Source organism: Oncorhynchus mykiss, chromosome 5 (genome assembly GCF_013265735.2).
Source record: "Oncorhynchus mykiss isolate Arlee chromosome 5, USDA_OmykA_1.1, whole genome shotgun sequence".
NCBI classification, from domain to species: domain Eukaryota; kingdom Metazoa; phylum Chordata; class Actinopteri; order Salmoniformes; family Salmonidae; genus Oncorhynchus; species Oncorhynchus mykiss.
Genome location: NC_048569.1, coordinates 46,098,570 through 46,108,531, shown reverse-complemented (window position 1 = coordinate 46,108,531; position 9,962 = coordinate 46,098,570). Strand labels below are relative to the sequence as shown.

At 47.3% G+C, this 9,962-nt stretch overlaps 1 long non-coding RNA gene across 1 annotated transcript; it reads right to left on the bottom strand.

The window, feature by feature from the left end:
* Positions 1–761: 761 nt before the first annotated feature.
* LOC118964525 lies at positions 762–2,314 on the bottom strand. Its single transcript, XR_005051580.1, has 2 exons — positions 1,268–2,314; positions 762–1,178 (listed from the first exon to the last, which is right to left on the bottom strand). It is a non-coding gene; the product is annotated as an uncharacterized LOC118964525 (long non-coding RNA).
* Positions 2,315–9,962: the final 7,648 nt, after the last annotated feature.

The window sequence follows — 9,962 nt, the reverse complement described above, 5'->3', positions numbered from 1 at the left end:
AAGAGAGAGAGAGCGAGATAGGCAGGAGCATTTGGGAATGTTTAGGAACATACCCGGCCTATACCTCCCCTTGTCTCCCTTTTGTTAACAGGCCTTTTTTTAAACTCACCCCAGCCTTCCAAAAATGTGCCCTGTCTTCTCAGTGGGTATTAGGGCTTTAAATCAAACCAAAAGCTAAGCAGAACTAGTCCAAACAGTCAGTAACCCTCAACAACTGCTGTTAATCCTATCTCACTCTTTTGAGTTAATGATAACCCAGCTATTCTTAGCAGTGATACAAACTTTAAGGTTTAGTGACACACGTTGTGAAGGAGTAGTTAGTGAGGAATAGGCTAATGTGTGTGTGTGTATGTTATTTGTTCAGTTTGCCATGCATCAAGATTTAGGTGTATCTAGTGTGTGTGAAAATGGGGGGGGGGGAAGGAAAGTGAGAAACAATAGGATGGGTGGATTTTTCTAGCATTGGGTGAAGGATTAGGCTGGTAACCGCATAGCCGTTGACAGGTTGGGGTGAGAGGTCAGTACTGGTCCGTGTAACCCCATATCACCTGTGTGACCTACAGGTGCTGACCCCACGGCACTGAAAGAACAACGCTGTCCTCTGGACCAGAAAAGAGTTGGAGGCGGTGAGAACGAGATGCAATTACATCAACTTCACAGTCAGGCCCTCTGTGTGTGTCAGTGGAGGCTGGTGACTTGAAAAATGGAGGATGGGAGACCCATAGGTATAGGCGCAGACAGCATGGAGACGACAATGCGCGTTTCAAAAACATGTTATTTTAATAAAAAACATTTAATAAAGACATGGAGGCCAACCACACAACTCTCAACCAACGTGGAACCACAGGGTAAGGGAAAGCAGGTCTTCTGACATCCGGGTGCCCAGGCCGTGATTTCCATCCTTGACCAGGAAATGGTGGGGTCGTGGAGTGGGAGCCACGGGAGGCCGAGGACGACTTTGTGTACGGGTGCCTGGATGATGAGAAAAGGTTCTTGGTGCTGGGGTGCCACGGTGATGGGGAGTGGTGCTGTGATGTGTGTCATTGTTCCAGATCCCCGTGGTTGGTTATCCAGCGCTTGAACCGGAAACGGAGAGGAGAGCGGGTATGATCTTATGTTCAGGGAGGAGGCAAGGGCCTGGTCAATAAAATTCCCCACGGCACCAGAGTCCACTAGAGCTGTAGAAACAACACAAGGGACAGCCAGCTAGTGAAAATGGTACTAAAAAGGTTTTGATGGAGAGTGATGATGGAATACTCACACCTACCCCAGGAAACGGATGATCACGGGGCCGTTCCTCTGCTCTGGTGGCTCCCATGTTGGGACGTAGCTGACACCGTTGAAGCTGGTGCCACTCTTGACCACAATAGGGACAGAGCCCCAGCTGTCTCGGAAGACGACGCTCAGGCGCGGGAGGCGTGGGGACCCTACCTCCATGGGTTCAGACTCGGACTCAGATTGGTCGACGAATGAGGGAGAGAGTTGATGGGAGTGCTGACGCTCCCGAAGGAGGTTATCCAGATGGATGGCCACCGCGATGAGTGCGTCCAATGAGAGGGTGTCGTCTTTGCAAGTTAACTTCGTCTGGGCCTCTTCGCGCAATTCTCTTCTGAATAAGGTGCGGAGTGCCGGCTCATTCTATCCGCTGGATGCTGCCACTGTACGGAAGGTGAGGCCGTACTCTGCATCAGTCTGGTCCTCCTGCCGTAGTTGGAGTAGGTGCTCAGCCCCCCGGTTGAAAATCGAAGACTCCTCTGAACAGAGCAATGAACCTCCCATAGGATCCCAGCTCTTGCTCTCCTCTCTCCCAGACGGCCTGGTCAGCAGGGAAATAACCATGGAAACCTTAAACCTCTCGACGATGGGGGCTCCCGTTTGATGAGAAAAATAGAGGGAGCAGTGGAGGAGGAAGCCACAGCATTTGGATGGAGTCCCATAATATTTGTCCGGAAGGGACAAACGGGCATCACTGACCTGGGAAGACTGCTGAATGGGTTGGGGTGCTGGCTCACTGGGTCGACTCATGGTAGAAGGTCCTCGTTGGGGGTGACGTCCTTTGAGGAAGATCTAGATGTTGAATAACGCAGAGGACCTCATCCATAGCCATCCCTAGTTGTGCCTGCTGGTTGTGGTGTTGGCGAAGTAGGTCCCCCGGTTCGCCAACCATCTGGGAGATGTCTCAGTTGGCTGCTGCTTCCATTCTGTGAGGTAGTATTCTGTAACAGAGAGTCAGGAAGCAGGTGCAGTCAGTGAGTTTACTAGGAATAAACATGGAGTGAATATAAACCAGGAGTAGAGTCTAAACAAGAAAACAGGAAACAATACTACCTAATGTGTGATACAACTGGGTGCTAGATAAAGGGGATGTAATCAGGGAGTGATGAAGTCCAGGTGTGACTCATGATGTAGCGCAAGTGTGAGTAATGATGGTTGCCAGGTGTGCATAATGATGGGTTATCAGGACCGGTGGTTAGTAGACTGGGGACAGGGAGCGGGAGTAGACGTGACACATAGCCTACAGCCATGTGTGCATTGATGCAACAGTCTGATCTGTTGCATCAGCCTCATTGCTTTTTAAAATGTTTTAATGTGCAGTGGTTGTATGAATTTTGGATTTGTCATCCCAGAACGGCCACAGAGTCTCTTTTTTATTGTCCCAAGGATGACGGAACGCCCTTAATATCGATGGAGGGAATTATTTTCTAAAGACATTTTGGTTGTATTTGTAATGTTGCAATATTTTATAGGCTACCAAGGGTCGCCAACCATCCTCCAAAAGAGCCTTAAAGGGGCAATGTTGTATTTTGAGACGGGCTTAAATATGCAAAGAAGACAAAATGTAGCCTACGTCTGATTCTCTATGGTAAAAATTTAGCAATACATTTTATTTTGTAAAGTGGTACCTTGCATCAAACAATGATGTAAAAAATTGTGTTACATTTTTGGAGGGACGAATGATGAGCTTTTGGACAAGTAAAAAATCAGTCCCCAAAAAAGGTTCATGCCAAGCACTGCTCTAGTTCAAACACGGTGACAGATATGAGGGTTTAAATGAGACTGCTTAAAACAGTGCCACCTATAGGCCAACCGGTGTCATTTTGTCCACCTGGACAAAAGGAACACCTATATGAGAATGCTATTCATTGACTACAGCTCAGCGTTCAACACCATAGTGCCCTCAAAGCTCATCACTAAGCTAAGGACCCTGTAACTAAACACCTCCCTCTGCAACTGGACCCTGGACTTCCTGACGGGCCGCCCGCAGGTGGTAAGGGTAGGTAACAACACATCCGCCATGCCAATCTTCAACCTGGGGGCCCCTGAGGGGTGTGTGCTCAGCCCCCTCCTGTACTCCCTGTTCACCCACGACTGCATGGCAAGGCACGACTCCAACACCGTCATTAAGTTTGCCGACAACATAACGGTGGTAGGCCTGATCACCGACAACGATGAGACAGCCTATAGGGAGGAGGTCAGAGAACTGACAGTGTGATGCCAGGACAACAAACTCTCCCTCAACGTGGTCAAGATAAAGGAGATGATCATAGACTACAGGAAAAGAAGGACCGAGCACACCCCCATTCTCATCGACAGGGCTGCTGTGGAGCAGGTTGAGAGCTTCAAGTTCCTTGGTGTCCAAATCACCAACAAATTATCATGGTCCAAACACACTAAGACAGTCATGAAGAGGGTACCACAAAGCCTCTTCCCCCTCAGGAGACCGAAAAGATTTTGCATGGGTCCTCAGATCCTCAAAAGGTTCTTCAGCTGCACTGCTCTGGGTTTATTTAAGATACTCTTTGAAGACGTAGGGTTTTAGATGTTTTCTGCTGTCCTATCTTCAGGGGGAAGCTGTTTCCACCATTGGGGTGCCAGGACAGAGAAGAGCTTGGACTGGGCTGAGCGGGAGCTGACGTCCCGTAGGGGTGGAAGGGCCAAGATACCAGAGGTGGCAGAATGGATTTACTTTGTGGTCATAAGATTAAGTAAAAATGGGCCCTGTTATTATCAATGTTATTACAATATTCTAAACATTGGCCTGTATCCTATGTGTGTGATCCCCAGATCCAGCATAGTGTTAGCAGTTGTGGTAACAGCGGGGGATCTCGTGGGGTGCTGATTGAGGAGTGCCCAACAGCAGGTCCTGGGGAAATCCCTGGATAAGATGGAACAGCTGTGTAACTGGGAGAGACGACAGCAGACGCTGAGTCAGATACGATAAGGTAGGTACAGTGCATTCGGAAGGTATTCAGACCCCTTGACTTTTTCCACATTTTGTTACGTTACAGCCTTATTCTAAAATGGATTTAATTGTTTTTTCATCCTCATCAAGCGACATACAATACCCCATAATGACAAAGCAAAAACAGTATTTTTGACATTTTGGCAGCGATTACTACCTTTACTTTTCTTGGGTGTGACACTACAAGCTTGGCACACCTGTACTTGGGGAGTTTCTCCCATTCTTCTCTGCAGATCCTCTCAAGCTCTGTCAGGTTGGATGGGGATCGCCACTGCACAGCTATTTTCAGGTCTATCCAGAGATGTTTGATCAGGTTCAAGTCCGGGCTCTGGCTGGGCCACTCAAGGACATACAGAGACTTGTCCCGAAGCCACTCCTTTGTTGTCTTGGATGTGTGCTTAGAGTCGTTGTCCTGTTGGAAGGTGAACCTTCGCCCCAGTTTGAGGTCCGCTCTGGAGCAGGTTTTCATCAAGGATCTCTCTGTACTTTGCTCCATTCATCTATCACTCGATCCTGACACGTCTCCCAGTCCCTGCCAATGAAAAACATCCCCACAGCATGATGCTGCCACCACCATGCTTTACCGTAGGGATGGTGCCAGGTTTTCCTCCAGACGTGACACTTGTTATTGAGGGCAAAGAGTTCAATCTTGGTTTCATCCGACCAGAGAATCGAGTTTCTCATAGTCTGAGAGTCCTTTCTGTGCCTTTTGGCAAACTCCAAGCGGGCTGTCATGTGCCTTTTACTGAGGAGTGGCTTCCATCTGGCAACTCTACCATAAAGGCCCGATTGGTGGGGTGCTGCAGAGATGATTGTCCTTCTGGAAGGATCACCCATCTCCTCAGAGGAACTCTGCAGCTCTGTCAGAGTGTCCGTCTGGTTCTTGGTCACCTCCCTGACCAAGGATCTTCTCCCCTGATTGCTCAGTTTGTTCGGGCTGCCAGCTCTAGGTTCCAAACTTCTACCATTTAAGAATGATGGAGGCCACTGTGTTCGTGGGGACCTTCAATGCTGCAGACATTTTTTCGTACCCTTCCACAGATCTCTCCTTCGACACAATCCTGTCTCAGAGCTCTACGGACAATTCCTTCAACCTCATGACTTGTTTTTTTCTCTGACATGCACTGTCAACTGTGGGACCTTATATAGACAGGTGTGTGCCTTTTCAAATCATGTCCAATTAATTGAATTTTCCACAGGTGGACTCCAATCAAGTTGTCGAAACATCTCAAAGATGATCAGTGGAAACAGGCTGTACCTGAGCTCAATGTCTTATATCAGCTGATGTAAGAAGGGCTTTATAAATAAATTAGATTTGATTTGATTTGAATGTCGTGTCTCATAGCAAAGGGTTTGAATGCTTATGTAAATAAGGTATTTCTGTTTTTATTTATATAAAGTTGCAAACATTTCTAAAAAACTGTTTTCACTTTGTCATTATAGAGTATTATGTGTTTTTTGATGAGCAAACATTGCATTTAATACATTTTAGAACATGGTTGTAATGTAACAAAATGTGGAAAAAGGGAAGGGGTCTGAATACTTTCAGAATGCATTGTATAGACACACACACACACACACACACACACACACACACACACGCAGGCAGGCATACACACATGGCACACACACATGCACACACACTAGTTTTGCTATACAGGCACACACACACACACACACTAGCTTTGCTACGCAGGTACACACGTAGGCACACACACACCAACTGGGATAGACGACTGCTCCAGTAGTGCCAGCCCTGCTACGCAGGTGAGCAGCCTTTTGTCATCTTCTTTAGCATTCTCTCAGTGCTGGAGAATGTGAGAATAATTCCTGCAAAGGCCAATCAAGTGAACTTAAGCCTTGTTCTAAGTACCATTATTGCTATCATACTTCTTAGAATACATGCCCGATACAGTATATGACCTCATTCTTCAGCCGTATCCTAGTGTGGACACTGAAACGTTGTCTGTCTCTGAAGAGATAGTATCGTCTGTCCCTTTATCTCTCTGTCTCTCTCTTTTGATGTTCTCGGTCTTATCTTTGTCTGTCTTATCTCTGAATCTTGTATTTTTTCACAGTGTTTTTCTCTCACGCCTTCCTTCTAGCCCTCTTTCTTTTGTCCCCTCTCTCAATTTCATTCAATTTAAGGGCTTTATTGGCAATGGAAAAATATGTTAACATTGCAATAGTGAGTAAACTAGATAATAAACTAAACTGAATTAAACGGTAAAAATTAACAGTAAAAATTACACTCACAAAGTTCCAAAAGAATAAAGACATTACACATTTCATATTATGTGCAATTAGTTAAAGTACAAAAGGGAAAATAAATAAACATAAATATGGGTTATATTTACAATGTTTTACGTTCTTCAGTGGTTTGGCCTTTTCTTGTGGCAACAGGTCACACATCTTGTTTCTGGGATGGCAACACTGTGGTATTTCACCTAGTAGATATGGGAGTTGATCAAAATTGGGTCTGTTTTCGAATTCTTAGTGTATCTGTGTAATCTGAGGAAAATATGTGTCTCTAATATGGTCATACATTTGGCAGGAGGTTAGGAAGTGCAGCTTTGTTTCCACCTCATTTTGTGGGCAGTGTGCGCATAGCCTGTCTTCTCTTGAGAGCCAGGTCTGCCGACTGCGGCCTTTCTCAGTAGCAAGGCTATGCTCACTGAGTCTGTACATAGTCAAAGCTTTCATTAAGATTGGATCAGTCACAGTGGTCAAGTATTCTGTCACTGTGTAGCATTCTAGTTTGCACAGTTTTTTTGTAAATTCTTTCCAATGTGTCAAGTAATTATCTTTTTGTTTTCTCATAATTTGGTTGGGTCTAATTGTGTTAATGGGGCTCTGTGGGGTCTGTTTGTGTTTGTGAAGGACCAGCTTGCTTAGGGGACTCTTCTCCAGGTTCATCTCTCTGTAGGTGGCTTTGTTGTGGAAGTTTTGGGAATCGCTTCCTTTTAGGTGGTTGTAGAATTTAACGTCTCTTTTCTAGATTCTAATAATTAGCGGGTATCGGCCTAATTCTACTCTGCATGCATTATTTGGTGTTTTACGTTGTACATGGAGGATATTTTAGGAAAATTCTGCATGCAGAACCTCGATTTGGTTTTTGTTCCATTTTGTGAATTCTTGGTTGGTGAGCGGACCCCAGACCTCACAACCATAAATGGCAATGGGCTCTATGTCTGATTCAAGTATTTTTAGCCAGATCCTAATTGGGAATTCGAATTTTATATTCCTTTTGATGGCATAAAAGGCCCATCTTGCCTTGTCTCTCAGCTCATTCACAGCTTTGTGTAAGTTACCTGTGGCGCTGATGTTTAGGCCGAGGTATGTATGGTTTTTTGTGTGCTCTAGGGCAATGGTGTCTAGATGGAATTGTATTTGTGGTCCTGGCAACTGGACCTTATTTGGAACATCATTATTTTTGTCTTACTGAGATTTACTGTCAGGGCCCACGTCTGACAGAATCTGTGCAGAATATCTAGGTGCTGCTGTAGGCCTTCCTTGGTTGGGGACAGAAGCACCAGATCATCAGCAAACAGTAGACATTTGACTTCAAATTCTAGTATGGTGTGGCCAGGTGCTGCAGACTGTTCTAGTGCCCTCGACAATTTGTTGATTTATATGTTGAAGAGGGTGAGGCTTAAGCTGCATCCCTGTCTCACTCCATGGCCCTGTGGAAAGAAATGTGTGTTTTTTGCCAATTTTAACTGCACACTTGTTGTTTGTGTACATGGATTTTATTATGTCATATGTTTTTCCCCTAACACCACATTCCATCAATTTGTATTGCAGACCCTCTTGCCAAATTGAGTCGAAAGCTTTTTTGAAATCAACAAAGCATGAGAAGACTTTACCTTTGTTTTGGTTTGTTTGTTTGTCTATTAGGGTGTGCAGGGTGAATTTGTGGTCTGTCATACAGTCATTTGGTAAAAAGCCAATGTGACATTTGCTCAGTACATTGTTGTCACTGAGGAAATGTACAAGTCTGCTGTTAATGATAATGCAGAGGATTTTCCCAAGGTTGCTGTTGACTCATATCCCACGGTAGTTATTGCGGTCAAATTTGTCTCCCTGTTTGGGCGGCGGTCGGCGTTGCCGGCCTACCAGCCATCACCGATCCTTTGCGCGTTCAACACCACACAGCAGTGTTACACCGGCTGGGGACCGTGATGGATCAGGTGATGGCGACGATGGAAAGATGGGAGAGAGGTGGCCTTCCTACACCTCCACCAGCCACACTCCAACCAGTACCACAACCTTCTCCTTCATTGCCTGGTCCCAGTGGTATTCGACTCGCACTCCCAAGGGAGTACGATGGGACGGCGGCCGGGTGCCAGGGGTTCTTACCTGGCAACCTTTCACCTGGCTCCTTTGGGAAGTGAGAGCGTGAACGCCCTCGTCTCCTGCCTCTCAGGCAAAGCCCTGGAGTGGGCCAACGCGGTATGGAACGATCCAGACTAGGCGAGGGACCACTACCCAGAGTTCACCTGCCGCTTTCGGGCTGTGTTCGACCACCCATCTGAGGGCCGAGCGGCGGATGAACGGCTGTTCCATCTAAGGCAGGAGAAGAGGAGCGCACAGGACTTCGCCCTAGAGTTCCGGACTTTGGCCGCTGGCGCGGGATGGAACGACAGGGCCCTGATCGTTCACTATAGGTGCAGTTTGCGCGAGGATGTCTGTAGGGAGCTAGCCTGTAGAGACACCACCCTCTCCTTGGACCAGCTGATAGACATGTCCATTCGGTTGGACAACTTGCTGGCGACCCACGGACGTCCGGATTGGGTCCTGTCAGTTTCATCCCCCAGCCCCTCCACTCCAACGCCCATGGAGCTAGGAGGTGCTGCAGCGAGGGTGACCGGAGGAGGAGACCTTTCCTGTACCAGCTGTGGTTGTAGAGGGCACACTGCTGACCGGTGCTGGAGGGGTCCTTCAGGGAGTTGAGACGCCAGGCCGAGCACTGCTCGGACATCCCAGGTGAGTCGGCACCAGGCTCACCCAGAGCCCCCTGTTGGTCACATGTTTGTGTTAATTTCTTTTCCTGAATTGTCCCCTCATTCCCGGCATAAGGCGCTAGTAGATTCAGGCGCAGCAGGGAATTTTATTGACCTTGGTTTTGCGCATAATTTAGGGATCCCCCTTGTTCAGATTGATAAACCCTTCCCAGTGCATGCCTTAGATAGCCGACCATTAGGGTCAGGGCTAGTCAGGGAGTCCACGGCTCCAATGGGCATGGTTAACGCAGGAGGGTCATGAGGAGAGAATTAGTGTCTTCCTCATTGATTATCCTGCGTTTCCGGTGGTGCTGGGGATCCCCTGGTTAGCCCGTCACAACCCCAAGATTTCGTGGCAACAGGGTTCTAAAGGGGTGGTCAGAGGAGTGCTCAGGCAGGTGTGTAGGGGTTTCCAATGGCGCAACGACGGTGGAAAGTCCAGACCAAATCTCCACCGTGCGCATTCCCTCAGAATATGCCGATTTGGCTATCGCCTTCTGTAAAAAGAAGACGTCCCAATTACCACCTCATCGACGAGGCGATTGTGAGATAAATCTCCTGGTAGAGGCTGCACTTCCCAGGAGTCACGTGTATCCCCTGTCACAGGAGGAGACGGTGGCTATGGAGACATATGTCTGTGAATCTCTGGGGCAGGTGTACATTCGGCCCTCCACATCACCTGACTCCTCTAGTTTATTTTTTGTGAAGAAGAAGGA